The sequence below is a fragment of the Coregonus lavaretus genome, assembly GCF_964263955.1.
Source record: "Coregonus lavaretus genome assembly, chromosome: 40".
Lineage (NCBI taxonomy): Eukaryota > Metazoa > Chordata > Actinopteri > Salmoniformes > Salmonidae > Coregonus > Coregonus lavaretus.
In genome coordinates this window covers 1,331,179-1,349,031 of record NC_140027.1, presented here as the reverse complement: position 1 = coordinate 1,349,031, position 17,853 = coordinate 1,331,179, and the positions used below count along the sequence as shown (strand labels likewise).

The window sequence follows — 17,853 nt, the reverse complement described above, 5'->3', positions numbered from 1 at the left end:
AATGTATTCACTGTTAAACAGAGTGCAGGTGAATCCCTGAACAAACTATGACCCTAGCTGTCGTCTCACATTTGGAGACATAATGAGTTCATCTACAGTGAGGTACAAATGTATTTGGACAGTGACACATGTTTTTTTGTTTTGGCTCTGTACTCCAGCACTTTGGATTTGAAGTGACACAATGTTACACGGACACAAAGGCATTCAGAAACATACTAAGTTTAAGTATGTTACCCCTGTTGTTTGAGGCTTAAAATAGCCTTAGCCTGGGTCGCTAGCAGACAACTGTAGCTGTTGGTAGGTGCTACTGTTACCGCTAGCTAGATATACCCCAGTAGGGAAAAGAAACAGAGAGGCTTTGGTGGCAGACCACAGATGTTGTGAGGCTTTTATTTGTGCTGCCCTAAAGTGGTCGCTAGAGACAATACCTGCAGACTTCAGTATTTCCTTTACAGTTATACAGGTATCAAGAGGATCATAGGGACACAGGACAACAATGAAATAAAGCAGACTGTTTGCCCAAGTGTTCCTCCTGCGTATTACAACCATTCCAAAGGGAGGGTGATAAAATGGATATAGTAGAGATATAAAGAGAAGGAAACAATAAAAGCTATGGCGAGAGAGAGAGAGAGAGAGAGAGAGAGAGAGAGAGAGAGAGAGAGAGAGAGAGAGAGAGAGAGAGAGAGAGAGAAATATATATATGTATTTATTTATTTGACATTTTGCAGGATGAAATCTCTTGAGATGCACCATCTAGTTTTCAAGTGTCCAAATAAACAACAATTAAAAAAACAAGATAGATAGAGAGAGAACCATAGCCAGGTTGTGTTTATGTGCTGTGTTCAGCTCTATGGGCCACACTGCAGAAAGTTGCTGTGTTGTCGACATCGCAGCCAGAGGAGCAAAAAGTGGTGTGTAGCTGAAACACCTGAAATGTGTCGTGTTAAGTATTTATTTAGTTGCACACTTGTTACTATTCATTACTCAACATTACTGCAGGTAATGTTACTGCAGGCTCAACCCTGTCTGAACTCAGGCTTTATAATACAGTAAGAACAGCGAGAGAGAGAGAGAGAGCGAGAGAGAGAGAGAGAGAGAGAGAGAGAGAGAGAGAGAGAGAGAGAGAGAGAGAGAGAGAGAGAGAGAGAGAGAGATGGATAGAGAGAGAGAGAGAGAGAGAGAGAGAGAGAGAGAGAGAGAGAGAGAGAGAGAGAGAGAGATAGAGAGAGAGATGGATAGAGAGAGAGAGAGATGGATAGAGAGAGAGAGAGAGAGATGATAGAGAGAGAGAGATGGATAGAGAGAGAGAGAGAGAGAGAGAGAGAGGAGATAGAGTGGGCTAGGGAGAAAGGGGGAGGAGAGAGAGAGAGAGAGGGCTAGGGAGAAAGGGGGAGGAGAGAGAGAGAGAGAGAGAGAGAGAGAGAGAGAGAGAGAGAGAGAGAGAGAGAGAGAGAGAGAGAGACAGAGAGAGAGAGAGAGAGAGTGTAACTAATAACTTTTACATACTTTAATTAGCAGGGAGAGATGGAGAGGGAAATTGAGGACATCTTTATTTGGCCACAGGGTGATTTATCCATCTTCAGATTTATATGTTAGGTGTAAAATAGTGGGACATTAGGAGCGCTGGTAGCAGGTTACTGCTTTGTCAGTGAAATGAGTCAGAGAGAGCTGCTGACATGGCTAAAGTGAGACCACTTCATACGTTTCTATAGGGTGGCACTGTGACTTCTAGATTCAACCCCCAAGGTTCTTCCTTAGTTCCCTCGACTTCCCAATCATATTCCCCGAGTCACTTCTAAGCGCTTATTATCTAATTGTAGATTGTGTGTGTGCGTGTGTGTGTGTGTGTGTGTGTGTGTGTGTGTGTGTGTGTGTGTGTGTGTGTGTGTGTGTGTGTGTGTGTGTGTGTGTGTGTGTGTGTGTGTGTGTGTGTGTGTGTGCGTGTGTGTTCATTAGCACGTGTGTTTTATCACTAGGTAATTGTTAAGTAATGCTTCTGCAGTGTAATCAACTTACAGTATATCACATTCCCTCATTAAAACAAAGTTGCATCATAATTTCCCCCTTACGGCCTTACATCTCAATAGCAACAGTGGTAGTAGCTATTTATAATCAATCTGGGGACTGAGGAAACTTCAAGGCACAGACGTAGACAAACCAGGATATCTGGTTAATTCCTCCTCTCTTTATTAAGGCTTGCTTGAATGCGTCCCAAATGGCACCCTATCCTATACATAGTGCACTACTTTTGACCAAGCTCCTCTTTACTGCTCTTTAAGCGTTATTACAAATTATACAATGGGTGGGTCTAATCCTGAATGCTGATTGGTTAAAACCGCATTCCAGCCGGTGTCTATTCCACAAGTTATCACCGGCTAAATCTATGACGTTAAAATACCTATTTACTCTGTTCCATCTAACTGCGCAATCCACTGTCTCATCAGCCCAGCCAGGCAATTTATAAACTTGATCTCTACTATAAAAAACATCTAGACATTATCTCACACTTCTTTTAGACTAACATTTAGTTTTCAACAGCGGAAATCTGTATAAACCTTGCTGTCTGTCTCTCCAGATTTGCAACATTGTTTCAATATTCAAATTCGATCTCCCATAGTAATGAATGTCTCGTGAGTTGGGACGAGACAGACAGCTGGCATCATTTTTATGGATATACACAAAGAAATGTCATTTGAAAAAAGGTAAAACTAAACGAAGTGCAGCTAGTTTGCAGTCCTTCCAGCTTCAGTTTGAAGTGATTGTGTTAGCTGTGTTGTTGGCTAGCTCCTCTGAACAACAATGTCACTAGAAAGCAGCTTAAACAATGCAAATGAAACTACTTTGCTGTTATTCTGGCTGCTTTTTGACGTGGCTGTAAGTTAGCCGTAGTTGGCTAGCTATCAAGCAGCGGATAAGAACGTTGCCAGCAGTTGTTTGACTATCATTTATTTAGAGGCTACTGTTATGAGGATAGTCAAGCTCAGAGATAGATAGAGAGATAGATAGAGATAGCGAGAGAGAGAGAGAGAGAGAGAGAGAGAGAGAGAGAGAGAGAGAGAGAGAGAGAGAGAGAGAGAGAGAGAGAGAGTGAGAGAGAGAGAGAGAGAGAGAGAGAGAGAGAGAGAGAGAGAGAGAGGAATAGAGTATTCCTTTAGCAAATACAATGGAGAGACAGGAGTTCAAAGTCACGTACTGCTTGCTTTCCCAGACCGACTCTGTTAGCAAATCTCCTATCATCAAGCTGCATCTATTTCCCTCCACTAAATGAAAGATGCTTACACAATATGTTCGGTAATGGCCGATGTTTAAGCAGGTTATTATCATTAAAATCTAAATGGGAATAAAAAGAGAAGGAGAAGGGGATAGTAAAGTTAATGTGGCGTGGACCCGTTTTACGGCCACTCACAGTCTTTTTCATAGATAAACCGCTAGATCATTTTAATTAGACAGTGTGTTAATTGAGTGTGTGTCCTGGGGTATAATGTGTCATTATTAGTCTGCATCAACGACAACCCCTAGCGAGCGTGACACCATTCACCCCGACCGAGTGAGCAAGAGAGGGAGAGAGTGATAGAAAGAGGAAGGGGGAGGGAAAGAGTGTTTGCGTGTGTGTGTGAGAGAGAGAGAGAGAGAGAGAGAGAGAGAGAGAGAGAGAGAGAGAGAGAGAGAGAGAATTTTGTGTGTGTGTTCAAGATAGAGAGACGAACGAGTGAAAGAGGGAGGGAGGGAGAGAGAACAAGAGATAGAGAGGTAGGTGATCTCCTGCCTCAACATCCTCTCTGACATCATTACTTACTCATAGCGTTCTGCCTAGTGTGCTAACATTCAGGAAATGCCAAGAGAGATCGACGTTACAAGGTATCCCACTTTGCCTCAAAAAGCAGGAAGTAAAGGTCAAGACTCTATGCCCACGGGAGCATGCTGCAAATACCACCTACTTCGATCTACCTACTACACTGCACCTTGCAGTCCAACCAGTACCATGCAAAACTGTTCTGAGATCAGCTGTTAGAGAACTAGAGACTGTCAAAATCACACTACACCAGTCCAACCATTACCATCCAAACAGCCAGAGAAAATGTAATGGACGGCCCCTGCTTTATCCTGAGATACCCCCAGTGGGAAAAGGGGTTTAATAAAATGAAGATGAAACCAAATCAAATTTGATACTCTGTTATATCAATGTAATTAACACCCACACACAGACACTCTCTCTAACACACACACACACTCACACACACACGTAAGCCACACACACACACACAGACATGCGCCTCGGTGCTCTGTCGACACCCTTGTACTGCAGAACGGGATCAGTGGCCAAGCGTATGATTATACTCAAGTCAAACAGTCTTAACATATCCTTCCACCAATACCTCCTCTAGTACGCTACCATGGCGATGGTCCAGGAAACATAATAAGACCATTAGCTTGATGATTGACTGCCTTCAAAATCTTTCATCCAATTGGTAGCTCCGAGCCATGCAGGACACATGAGTCTCAAGGCTTTTAGTGACTTTTGTGGTCTTAGATGTTGCTCTGTTCCAACAGCAGGTGCTATGTCATGTGATTGGAATTTACCCTGAATGTGTTGTAATGCAGGCATCAATGCAGCATCAATGCAGGCATACTGGGTAAATGTGTGGCTATCAAACACTGATAAGCCAACTGCAGTTACATTAAACTACCTTCATCGGTATGTCTTGGAGAGCAGTTATGACAAGGAGTTTCATGACCTGTCCCGACCAGGGAAAGTTCACTAAGGTAAAACGAGGGCCCTAGGTGTAATTCCATCTCAAACAAGTCCATAAAATGAATAATAAATGTTATGCATGTAGTCGATCTTGAGAAAGCGACTAAACAAGATGCTAAACACAAATGCACAACTTGGCGCTAGCCTGAAAAGGTTGGGCCAAGTGCCCCTTCCGGAATCTCGGCCAAGACGCTAGCTCTGGGGGGCAAGTCAAGACAAAACCTCTGTCTTGCCACCAAGCTTCACTACTAGGAGTTGGCTTGGAAAACACATTCGTAAACACAAAGCTATGCCAACCAACTACGCCACCCTCTCCTCACTGTTGGTGGGTGCAGTAAGGGGGTTGCCGAACAACGATATTCTTCCAGACGAGTGGATGTTGTTGACTAAGGAAGATAATTTCAGTTCAGTTCAATTGATTTCAGTTTAGTTACATTTTTTTCAGTTGAGTTGAGTTCATTTCAGTTCAATTCATTTCAGTTTATTTCAGTTTATTTCGAAGGGAGGAATCCATGTGTACCAGCATTTTCCTTTGTTCAGGTTGAGGAGACACGTGCTTGAGTCTACTAAATGTACTGCAATTATTGAAAATAATTATCAAATTATGGTCTATACAGTATGCCTACGGTATGGCAACTAGGCCTTATGACGTACATATATCAGTGAACAGTTACTTACTAATTGTGTATGGAAGACTACCAACGAAGTGCATTGCTGGAAGCATCGACTTAAAAAGCGATGGATGAAATAAATTATCAAGGATGAAAATCCCTTCGGAAAGTGCCTTCTATGATAGTAACAATCAACATGAGGCACAGTAATGGCAGCCATTTTGGATCCAAACTGGCAGGAAGAAGGAACCCTGCCATTATATTCATAAACACCACTGAGAATGAGAGACAACACTTAGCCCATCTCTCTTCCCATAGGGAGTCTAGGCTAGTATCCACCCAGGGCTAAGGCACACAGACAGACAGACAGACAGACAGACAGACAGACAGACAGACAGACAGACAGACAGACAGACAGACAGACAGACAGACAGACAGACAGACAGACAGACAGACAGACAGACAGACAGACAGACAGACAGACAGACAGACAGACAGACAGACAGACAGACAGACAGACAGACAGACAGACAGACAGACAGACAGACAGACAGACAGACAGACAGACAGACAGACAGACAGAGAAGAGACCACATTAGCCTTGTCTACATGCCTCAGAGGACACAACCTGCCTTGGGGAACATAACACCACTACTACCCAGGTCATCCTAGAGGGAATAGTGGCAAAACACACCAAAGCACAGCTCAGGCAGCACAAGCAGAGCAGGGCATTCTGGGAGAGGTAGGGAATAAAAGAGAAAAGGAGGGAAAAGCAGTGGTGGCACAACGACAAGTGAGTGAATGGATGGGTGAGGCCAGAGTACCCCCACCACACACACACACACACACACACACACACCAACCCAAACTGCTGTGGTTAAGTTAGAGTTACTTCAGGCTCCATCAGTCCGTCCTTGAGGGCTTAATTCATCACCCATACAATCAGGATCTAAAGCCCTATGAAGATAAAGTAGTCCAGTACTAGTGTGAGAGAACTGGAGAAAACATGCTTGAGTAGGCAGTCAGTCCCCCTCGCCTGGCAATAAGAAAATATTTCAAAATGGATGCCAGTTTCCATCTTCAAGATAATTATTAAAGATTTACAGCTAAGGGGAAATGGAGGCAGGCAGGAAGACTGAGGTAGACATTACACCCAGTAACCCTGTCTTACAGGCACGTGAGCGCATACACACACACACAGAGACAGACAAATTTCCCCCAAATGGGTTAAAAAACAAGTTCATGCAGCATTTCATAATAATTTCAGACAGAGGACTGAAACTGTGGGATTCGTTTTTTTCCTCCTTCATCCAAATGAAATCCAGCAAAAAGAGGCAGCCACAACAACAAATTAAACATGTAAGAATGATAAAAAGAGCCCAGTGGCTTTCTCTGCTCTGAGTTAGCATGGTTGTGGAAATTACTTTGATTAATTTTGCCTCGTTATTCTGTTTCAAATGAAGGCCTCTATCCCATTTTGGGGGGATGAAATCATTTCAGTATCATTTCAGTATTCAGAATAAAATTGGGATGAAATGTTCTGTCTGCTACTGGAAGATGATTCATCTGTGTCAAAACAGCCATTAATGTATTAGCAGCCTGAAGTATTAGCCAGAACAAGGACATGTCCTAGCATCAACATGACCAACATGATCCATAGTGACCTCAGTTAAAGTACAAGCTGTCTTCACTCACAGAGGATGAGACAGGTTGTACTGCATCACTTACTCTTATGTAGACTGACAGATTTTGGTGGCAGAACAACATGCAACATTTATGGGCCAAAATCAGATATGACATAACAATGCTTCTGTGTGAATGTGTAAGCATGCTATTACAGCCTCATAGCCTGACAATCAATGTAATTGCACTCTTGACCATCAGATGTTGATAATATAGGCCTAAGAAGGAATATTTAGAACAGTGTTATTAGTGCTGTGGATGTTTTGCTAAGAAAGTTATGCATCTTATGCAAAAACACATTTAGATCTTCCCCACTGGATGTATGAAGAACAAAGCGAAAACAACGTGTTGCATCATGAAGAAAAAAACATCAAGATCAAAACATTGCTATAGATTCTGCCAGGGCCGGCGGATTTTCCTGCTATTTTGACATACTGATATTTACTACCAGTGAACTGTTAAGTCTAGATCCTTCACTAGATGATGACATTGTCTCTGATTTTATTAGATACCATTGTCTCAGGCTCTGTATCCCTACAATAATACCCCACTGCAGATTCTGCTTTTAGGAAGCCTAATGATACTCTCATACAATGTCCACATAGTTCATAGGCATAGAATCGAATAATTCAACTCGGCCTAATCTATAGCTTTTGTACAGAAATTCAGATGAACACATAGGCTTTCCTTCTCAAGGAAATGTCATTACAAGTAAAGATTTCAAAGAATTTATAGCCCCATCCAAAACATTTACAACTCTGCCCAGTCAATTAAATTGTATGAATGATCTCGGATCTGAAGGGAAGTATATATGATAGCCTATTAACAAGCATATATTTTGCAAAACATAAGACATGTTAAGGATTATGATTTATTTCAGTCGTTTTCTTAACATATAAATAAACTTCAACTAATAGTGGAATTCACCTGTCAGAGTAGGCTGTAGCCTATGCGCAACATATAGTGAGTGTTTTTCAAACGCCATGTGAAGCAATGCTGCTATCCATATGGCACAGGCACGGATTCTGCAGCAAGCAAGCATGTCTTGGTGCGCAATAGCAATGCCAGTCCAACCTGTCTCCGAATGCCCTATTCTGGAGGTGCTGAAACCCAGTATTTGGGGTATGTGCCCTGCTGTGCCCAACTGAACCAATGCACGTGTTCCAGTGGACAAAGAACTTGCTAAAACTGGCGAGTTTTCCGTGTGCAACACAGTTTGGATAGCATGGTATGATAAGCCATTACAGTGCTTGCCGAAACGTAGTGCTTTAATCTTAATAAACAACGCTTTATTTATAAAACCACACGCATTTGGTGAATAAACATCACTTACGCTGCGGTTTTGTACTGAACAGTAAACCACTGCGTGGCTGTGCGCGGAGTAACCGGCCAAGGCAAAAGTAGTGCTGGTTAGTTTGGGATTATCTCCTCTGGAAGTCCCTCTCCTCTCGTCCGTGTTCCACTTGAAGTCGAATCTGCCCGGTCTTTCTGTCCAGTAACGGATCAGGACTTCTTCTCTCATCCGAGGTATCTCCTTCCTAACCTGGGCCACCGGTCTTCAGGCTTTCGCTAAACATGGGGGGTTCGGGACCGCTTCGCTCTCACGTTTTCACTACACCCAGTTGAATCTTCCAGAGCGACTTCTGCAATAACTCCATAATCAGTGAACCTCGGCTCATCCTCAGAAACACCTGCCTGTTGGGTGTTGCTTAGTACTCCAGTACTTGGTTAGTACTCCAGCCGGACCTGTTCCAGAGTTTTGGCCGCCTGGCTCGGACCAGCAGGCGCGCGCGTACCGGTTTCCAGCTGTAATTCCTCCAGGTGTAGCACAATGAGCAAATTATCTTCGCCTTGGCATTTAGCTGGGAATGAGCGGAGATCATAAACCAGCAACACAGAGTTAAGTGCAAGCAGGGGCGTCAGTTGGGCACGCCAATCTTAGATCAAGACCAAAAATGTAAAAGTAGGCTACAAAAAAGTAATACTTTTCTTTCATTCCCTTTTAAAATGCCACTGCTGTTTAGTGTACCGTCTGGTTGGCTTTAGGACCATGCATATCATCGCTCTGAGAGAAGCTACAAGCCTGTGCGTCTTTCTTTCAGAGAGCAGAGACAATGCCATACAGTTTGCTCTGCCAGTCAGTCGTTTAGGCAAGGCGCCTATTTCTTTGAATTTGATGTCGGCATTTGAACTCTGCCTCATAAGCCTCGCAGCCAGCTGTTTTATGCACCGGTTACTTTCACATTGATGTCATAATAATAATATTATAATATGCCATTTAGCAGACGCTTTCAGCCAAAGCGACTTACAGTCATATGTGCATGCATTTTTACGTATGGGTGGTCCCGGGGATCGAACCCACTACCCTGGCGTTACAAACGCCATGCTCTACCAATTGAGCTACAGAGGACCAACCACAGTCATGTTGTGTTGTTGATGTCGGCATAAGCGTTGCGTCCAATAGACTATATAGGGGAAGATAAGCTTCCCCTGAGTTTTTTTTATTTTATTTTTTATGCTATATAATTACTGGTGCCTATCCAGTAAGAAATAAAATCATTCAAAATACCACACCAGCAAGCATGATTTGGCCACAGAGGATCATTAGCTTCTTTTAAAAATGAACTGCGGATTGTTTTAAGCGTGCAATTTGGGCAGCATGCCAAATAGCTGATTGTTGAGTTACAGTTCTCAGTGAAAAGCAGTTAAATAGCCCTATCACAATATTTCAAAATACAATTATAGGAAAAATATAGTTTAGAAAGCAAATGGCTATTGGTGAAAAGAGAAGACAAAGAAAATACTAAAATCTGTCTCTAGTTATCAAATTTCTAAACTCCCAATTGAGCAAACAGTAGCCTATCTTATTGGCACCAGAGGAGGACATCCGCCATATTCTCGGTGAGTGCCCGCAGGCAATATCCCTGGTGAGTGCGGGCATATTCAGTCTTTATCTTTAGATCAGCACCACTTGAACGTTTTTTGGGGGTCAATAATTTCCTCCTCCTGGCTAGATGGTGATCATATTGTACAATTTGTGTCTCTCCTTTTCGAGGCCTAGATTAGATGATTGCATTCAAGACAGGGTCGTTTTTACTGATCTGTTTGTCAGTTTCAGCATAGTAGGCTACTAATTTGTGACTCATTAAAAAATATATTGCTTATGTCTCCAGTTATATAAAGTGTATCAGAATTGCATGTAATGTGTTTATAAAAGTGTTATATCTAGCTTAGCTGTCGAAAAACCCACATCTGCACAGTTTCACATTGTACATCACTCTCTTGTTTAATGACATGTGGCACTCATTCTGACAACCCATTCATCCGTAAAGCAGCACACTGTCTTAACCATAACAATCTACAGTACAACAACGTGCAGCTTGTGGACTGGTACCATATATACAAATGTCCGTAGGGCAAGAACCTAGAGTGATACCTGTAAGAAATAAAAATTAACCCTTAAATGGAAGAGGTAATCAGCGACTCTCCAAACTAGCTGGTTCAGTCCATTAACCTGGAGGTTGACTAAGACACCTAACGGAGCCTATGAATGAAAAGAGGTTAAATAGATCCCCAGATGAGCAGGGCGAGTTTGTGCCCGCATAGGCCTTTCTTCAACCGCCACTGCTTGTGGCTCTGGCCCTTGGGGAGCCCACAGAGGCTGTGGCTCGGGTGGTAGTAGTGTAGGAGGTCCATCAGGTGGCGTCTCTGGCCTGTATATCCGTTTTGTGGGCATTTGTATTCCTTGAGGGGCAGGGACTTTTCTGAGGCTGCTGGCGTGCCAGCGTGATACATTGCTCAGCATGAAGGTGGCGGGCCCCAGTTCTCAACTGACCTGCAAGGGGTCCGACCAGAATGAGGCCATTTTGTTGCACCGCTGCGGCCGTTGGGCTCGGACCCAGTCTGACACTTGGATGATCGACTTCTTCACCCTGTGTGCCTTGTTGGAACGCTGTTTCATTGCTCTTTGGTGCCTGGTCACTGCGTGCTTTCTTGGGTGCACCTAATCGCTGGTTCTGCTACTCTCTGTGTTCTGAGTCTGTCCAGTGGCAGTTCCATCTCACAACCTAGCATGAGAGAGGTTGGGGAGACCTGTGTTGTTGTGTGTTTGCTTGCTCTGTAGTGCATTAGCGTTTGATTCAAAGCAGTTTGGAACGTGCACCCCTGGACCAGGTGCGCTCTGATGCCATTCTTCAGCGCTTGGTGTAAGTGTTCCACCCCTCCTTTAGATTGTGGGTTGTAGTAAGCCGTGCGGATGTGTTTGATTCCCTTGTTGCTGAGATATGAGGAGAACTCGACAGAGGTTAGCTGGGGCCCATTGTCCGTGGTGAGGGTGAGTGGTAGGCCCCAACTTGTGAACAGGCTGTCTAGGATGTCCACGATGGCCTGTGCTGTGACAGTTCCGACAGGAATCACTTCTGGCCACTTAGAGTGGAGGTCATACGCCACCACCAGGAAGCGTTGATGGTGAGGGATAGCATGTCCATGGATCTCGCCACAGATGTCCAGCTGGATGTGCTCCCAGGGGAGGGACGGCCATGCGAGAGGCTGCAGGGGGGGTGGGGCGGACTGTCCTGTTTTCCCACTGAGGAGGCATGCAGCACAATCCCTGACCAGAGCTTCAATGTCGTGGTCGATGCCTGGCCACCACATAAGGTCTCGACATTGCTGTTTGACCTTCACTATGCCCAAGTGACCTTCGTGTGCCATGGATAGAACACGCGCACGCAGGCCACTCGGTACCACAGTGCAAAACCCTCGAGAGACACAGACTTCTTCCCAGGAAGAAAGTTTGTGCTTCACCCTGGCGAAAGTCGTCTGGCAAGATGATCGGAGTAGGAGCGTCAAAGGAGCGTGAGAGGAGGTCTGCCACCACGTTATCCCTCCCGAAGTGAACTTCAGCTGATAGTCATACTGTCTGAGGCGGTCTGCCCATCTGTGCAGCCGAAGTGGCTTGTGGCCAGTTCCTGATGCCGACAGAAGCGTCGTGAGGGACTGGTGGTCGGTTCGGAGTGTGAACAGCCGGCCATATAGGTAGAGGTGCCACCTTTCGCACGCCCAGACACAGGCCAGTGCTTCTCGTTCGCCCACAGAGTACCGTTGTTCTGTGGGGCTCAGGGCCCTTGAGGCAAGGCGACGGGCCTCTCAATGCCATTCTGCAGCTGTGAGAGGACAGCTCCTAGTGCTCCAGCTGAGGCGTCACATGTGACAATGGTGGGGCAGACGGGGTCAAAGTGAGCCAAGACTGGGGCTGTGGTGAGCTGGCTCTTCAGTGAGCGGACCGCGTCTGAGTAGGCCGCAGTCCAGGCCCATGGCTCGTCCTTCTTGGGCGCTGTGGTCTGAGACTGACAGAAACCAGAGGTAGTAGGCTGTCATGCCCAAGAATGAGGCCACCTGAGAGGCTGAGGTCAGTTCATCCATAAAGCAGCACACTGTCGTAAACCATAACAACGTACAGTACGACGTACAGCACATCATACTATACATAACAAAAAGGCCACATTTTTCCCGTGCAAAGAAAGGAGAAGAAACGTCTCTGATTAGGTCTATATGTCACTACATGCTCAGGCATACAATGTTCAGAACGGTCTGTTTTGCTAACAGTGATAGAGTTATATTATTAGACTAAATTATGACTATGCAATCTATTCATCACATTGGGAATAGTAGCCTATCTTCCTACCTTACATTAGTCTGCAAATGTGATGATAGATGCATGCAATCCTTTATTATAAAAGTGCAATTTGATGGTGAAAAAATAGCTTCCCCAAACTTAAAACTCATGTGATGCCTATGGATGTCCAGCCAGGTCACCCATGATACAAGTCAATATTGTATGTCTGAGGACTTCAGGAGATTACATGGAAACTGGCCACTAGGGGCAACGGTGAGCACTGTTACCATCAAATAGGTTTCGGTTTTGCTAGTGCATTTGGGATGGCGGATAGGCGTAAGCATCTGGTGCAAAATATCTGCTTCTGGTGCAAAAGGTTGCATGTTCAAATCCAGCAATAGAAAGTTATTTTTGTTTTAAGCCTATTCCAAACCTTAACCCTTACCTTAACCATTTGGAGTTAATGCCTAACCTTGAGATATCGGAGTTAGTGCATAAACTTAACCCTAACCTTAAAAATAAAAATATTAACGCTTAAGAAACATGGATGAATGTTTAATTCTGACGTGAGACTGTGAGAGCTTTCAGCGTCGGCATTTGAAATCAGTCTTGTTGTGACTTGATAGCGTTTATCATGCATCTAGTTCACATTGCACTGTATGCATGCACTGTTCCATAAGTAAATTAGTCAATTGATGATGAGGTTGAGTAGTGGTTGACATTGTACAAGCTGTTCCACAGACATTTAAACCTAATATTGCAGTGATAATTAATGGATAGGCAGCTATAACACTGATTCATGACATTACCCTGAAGAAGGCACAGTGATGCCGAAACATTGGTGGTTTACCCAATACATTACTGGGAGCTTGAATATAGAGTCTGTAACTCTCTTAATTTATTTTTTATAGCAATTGTATTAACATACAATAATATAATTTCCCAATTGTATTTTAGAATTGAATATAGCTCAGTATTTGTATTATTTATTTAATACATTCTTTTTTGCTCATCTTTATCAAGGGTGCCAATAATTATGGACCTGGCTGTATGTGTTGGATCTAGCTACGCAGTTTTTTTTTTCATTCTGTAGCCCTTCCAGAATATAACAGATATACATTTCAAATATTTTAAAAACAGGTGGTTCAGGTTCAATTGATGCCATTTCATTATTGCCCCCTTCTGAATAACAAAAGCTGTGACTGACTCAGTGTAAATACTTCTGTATTATTGCCACGAATTTCATAAGCTCAAAATGAGCGTTCATCCACAATACTGTATCACCATTCCCCATCTGGGTTATGCATGCATTCAACAGCCTCATACTATCAGAAAAGCTGGCAGCTCCACAAAGCATCCCATTGAGTTCTTAACATTGAATTTGTCTTGGATCATGACAACCCCAATGAAGTTTGAGAGGTGGGTTTAAAAGCGATATCGAATGACACCAGAAGAGGTACATAGTACAGTCTGGTAGCAGTGAACAAATACAAACCTTAGCTTAGTTAGGCCGACTGCATAAGCTTAAATATCAAGCAGGACAAACGTCAACAGCAACAGTATAATTTGTTCAGATCATTTAGAGATGCAAAGGGAATCCCAGATCTCTGTCTCTGTCTCTGTCTCTGTCTCTGTCTCTCTCTGTCTCTTTCTCTGTCTCTCTCTCTCGCTCTCTCTCACGTGGTCCCAGTCTAGTGCGTTGTCATTGGCCCTTTGCTGCTACTGACTGTCAGACCTGGGTTCAAGTACTATTTGAAAGCTTTCAATTACGTATTGTTTGCTTTAGCCTGCCAGGAGTGCAAGATGGGTGGGGTTTAGACTTTTGCTACTACTCTAATAGTTCCACTGCACCAGACAAGCTCAATCAAACCCAGCTATTTGATTTCAAATAGTATTTAAACCCAGGTTTGCTGACTATCTATAAAGAATATATTTCAGAATGGATGCAATACAGTACTGTATGTTTTCTGACCTATACTTTGGCTAATACAGATGTAGGATCTTAATTTAATAACCCTGTTGCAGGATAACTTTCCGATAATGCAGGACATTTTAAACTTGTAGTGAATTTTGAGGTTTGAAATTTCAGATTAGATTTTCCCTTGCAAAAAATGCATCAACCCCTACAAAAATGTCCATTAATTATAATCCACATAATAATTAACATTTCCTTTTGCTGCAGGATTATTTTCCTGCTGTAGCAAACTGGCTCTTATTAAGATCCTACATCTGTACTTTAATATGGGTCTTACCCATAAACAGTAGCCTGCAATGGACAGCAAGGTAGAAAGTCATATGCTAACCAAACTGGGGCAATCAGTTACAGTATGACTCTCATCAAAAGTTCAGAGAACATATCAAATTCGTTCCAGACATAGACACAAATCTACATGTTGACTCAGCAATAGCTACAATTTAGGGGTTTCCCCGCCCCAATTAGATAGCATTTTTAATGTGTACATCCACACATGAGTACACACACAACGTAGCCTGGACACATATAGGGTTGTTTTTGGAAATTAATCCAATGGTACATCCCAGAAATCTGTAGCTCAAATCCGAAACGCATCTGCATTATGGTGGGACTCATTGGCTTAATATTCTTTTTTTTTTTACAATGTCAACATTTATTAAGTGTGTTTCACATTCTGGTGTTCAAGAGTTTAAAGTATATCTCTCCCCCCCCCCTCTCTCTCTCTCTCTCTCTCTCTCTCTCTCTCTCTGTGTGTGTGTCCCTTCTTTGCCCCCTCACTTCCTTTGCCCTCTTTATCCATCACACACTTTCAGTCTCTTCCCATCTGTCTCTCACTTTCTAAAGGTATTCTTCCGGTGTCTTCAGTGATTGGAACTCCGAGAAGGGGTGATAACTTCCAATGTCTCCAGCCTTATTTGCATTAGCTAGTGACAGTGAACGAAAGCAAGACGACATGCTGCCACCGGAGCGGCGACTAACAGGCTATTTGCACATGTCCTTGCACCGTGCAGCCTAGAGTAATTATCTTTCCCTCCGTGAGTCAAACGCTGAGCAGTATAATGGCAACATTGTGCTACAAATGTGACCTCTTTTAGATATGTATCATTATTCTTCCCCATTCCCTCATCTGTCTTTGATGGTATTGATGGTTGGTGGTACAGGGTCCATCACAGACATCAGAGACTGAACTAGATAAAGGCGTTGTACGTCTTTACCACCCGGCACCAATGCATGTCATTATGAGTAACCATCGTTTCAATGTCTTTTGTGTCACAGGCAGCAGTACTGAAAAATATAATAATTTAAATTAAAACCATTGATAGACACTAACTTTGATGTTATTTTGTATTATTCTTTATTTATTCAGGGAAAAACCATTGAGACCATGGTCTCATTCCCAAGGGTGCCCTGATTACAGCAATACAACAACCAATACAATGTAAAACAAAGCAGCAATCAATACAAAACACACAATTTATGAAAAACAGTTACTGTCCTCAGTTACTAGGTCCTCAATTAACACCCTAACATTCAGAATGCAGAATCATGTCTACCATTAACCTGAACATATAGTCCAAGTAGCTGGCAATAGACCATTATAACATACTGTACACCCCAAATATCTGCTGACTGTCACGACTTTCGCAGAGGCTGCCCCCCCCCCCCCTCTTGGTTCGGGCAGGCTTCGGCGTTCGTCGTCACCGGAGTACTAGCTACTGCCGATCCCATTCTCATCACTCCACTTGTCATGTCTTGTCAATCACACACACCTGGTGCTCATTCCCCTAATTAGTATGTGTATACGTGTTCCCTCTGTTCCCCTTGTCTTTGTGAGTGATTGTTTTTGTTGTGAGAGCGTGTAGCTCGGTTGAGCTACATTTCACTGTGTTATTTGTCAAGGTGGATGTTTTCCCTTGTACAGTGTCGTTTGACGCTTGGGGCGTTTGATTTATGCAAATAGAAAAAAACTCTGGACTTCGGTATTTTACCTCGTGCGCCTGACTCCTTATTTCACACCTCGTCACAGAATCACTCACCTGATCTGATATGGAGTCAGCAGGAGAAGACCGCATGCCTGGTGTTGTGGCAAGGGTCCAGGAGCATTCCTCGATGTTGGCCAGCTTGGGGGAAGCGATGGATCGGGTTCTTCAGGTGGTGGAACGCCTAGAGAGGAGAGGATCCGATCTATCGAGACCAGCTAGTCAACCGGATCCAGCCACCTACACCCCAGCCCCTGGAGGGATCCAGATATCCCGGCCACCGGCGTTTGACGGGACTGCAGCGAGATGTAAGGGATTCCTACTCCAACTGGAGTTGTATTTCTCCAGCATCAGGCCGGAGCCCCGGGAGCGGGAGAAGGTATCCGTCCTCATTTCCTGCCTTTGTGGGAGAGCCCTGGAGTGGGCCAACGCGGTATGGAACGAGGGAGGTACCACGTTGGAGAACTACGGGGAGTTTGCTCGCCTCTTTCGGGACCCTCAGGCGGGCGAACGACTGGTTCATCTAAGGCAGGGGACGAGGACCGCTCAGGACTACGCGCTGGAGTTCCGGACGCTGGCAGCGGGGTCCGGGTGGAATGAGCGGGCCCTGATAGACCATTTCCGGTGCAACCTAAGGGAGGACGTCTGACGGGAGCTTGCCTGCTGGGATGCCATGCTATCGTTCTCCCAACTGGTGGACATGGCCATCCGGCTGGACAATCTGCTAGCAGCCAGAGGACGTCCTGGTAGGGGTCTGCCAGTTCCCACTCTGGACGACTCCGACCCCGAGCAGATGGAGCTGGGGGGAGCCGCCGGTCGAGAGAGCGCAGGAGGACAGCGACAGTGCCACTCTGGTGGCACGAAGGGACAATCCACCTCACGTCGCAGTCAACGTTCTTTTGGGTCTGGAGGCGGTAGGCAGGGTACTCACGCATCACCCCAGGTACGAACACCCAAACGTGTTCAGAGCCCTTTGCAGCGCACTGTACTTTATCTATCTCCTTTCCAGATCACTTGGTAGGTTCCCAGTGTAAGGCGCTAGTCGATTCAGGCGCAGCTGGGAATTTTATGGACAGGGCATTTGCACACCGTCAAGGCATTTCATTGGTTCCCCTAACCATTCCACTCCCCATCAGAGCACTAGATAGTTGACCATTAGGGTCCGGGTTGGTTAAGAAAGTTACTGTACCAGTCACCATGATTATGCAGGACACACATGTTGAGAAGATCACCTTTAT

General features: G+C 44.4%; 1 pseudogene across 1 annotated transcript in view; it reads right to left on the bottom strand.

Annotated features, from left to right (window-relative positions):
* Positions 1 to 11,008, bottom strand: part of LOC311113343 (VPS10 domain-containing receptor SorCS3-like) — a 181,694-nt pseudogene extending 170,686 nt beyond the window's left edge. The window contains exons 1-2 of the transcript in view: positions 10,883 to 11,008; positions 8,381 to 8,951 (exon numbers count right to left, since the gene is read on the bottom strand). The product of the transcript in view is annotated as a VPS10 domain-containing receptor SorCS3-like (transcript). The remainder of the gene's footprint in view (positions 1 to 8,380; positions 8,952 to 10,882) is intronic.
* Positions 11,009 to 17,853: the final 6,845 nt, after the last annotated feature.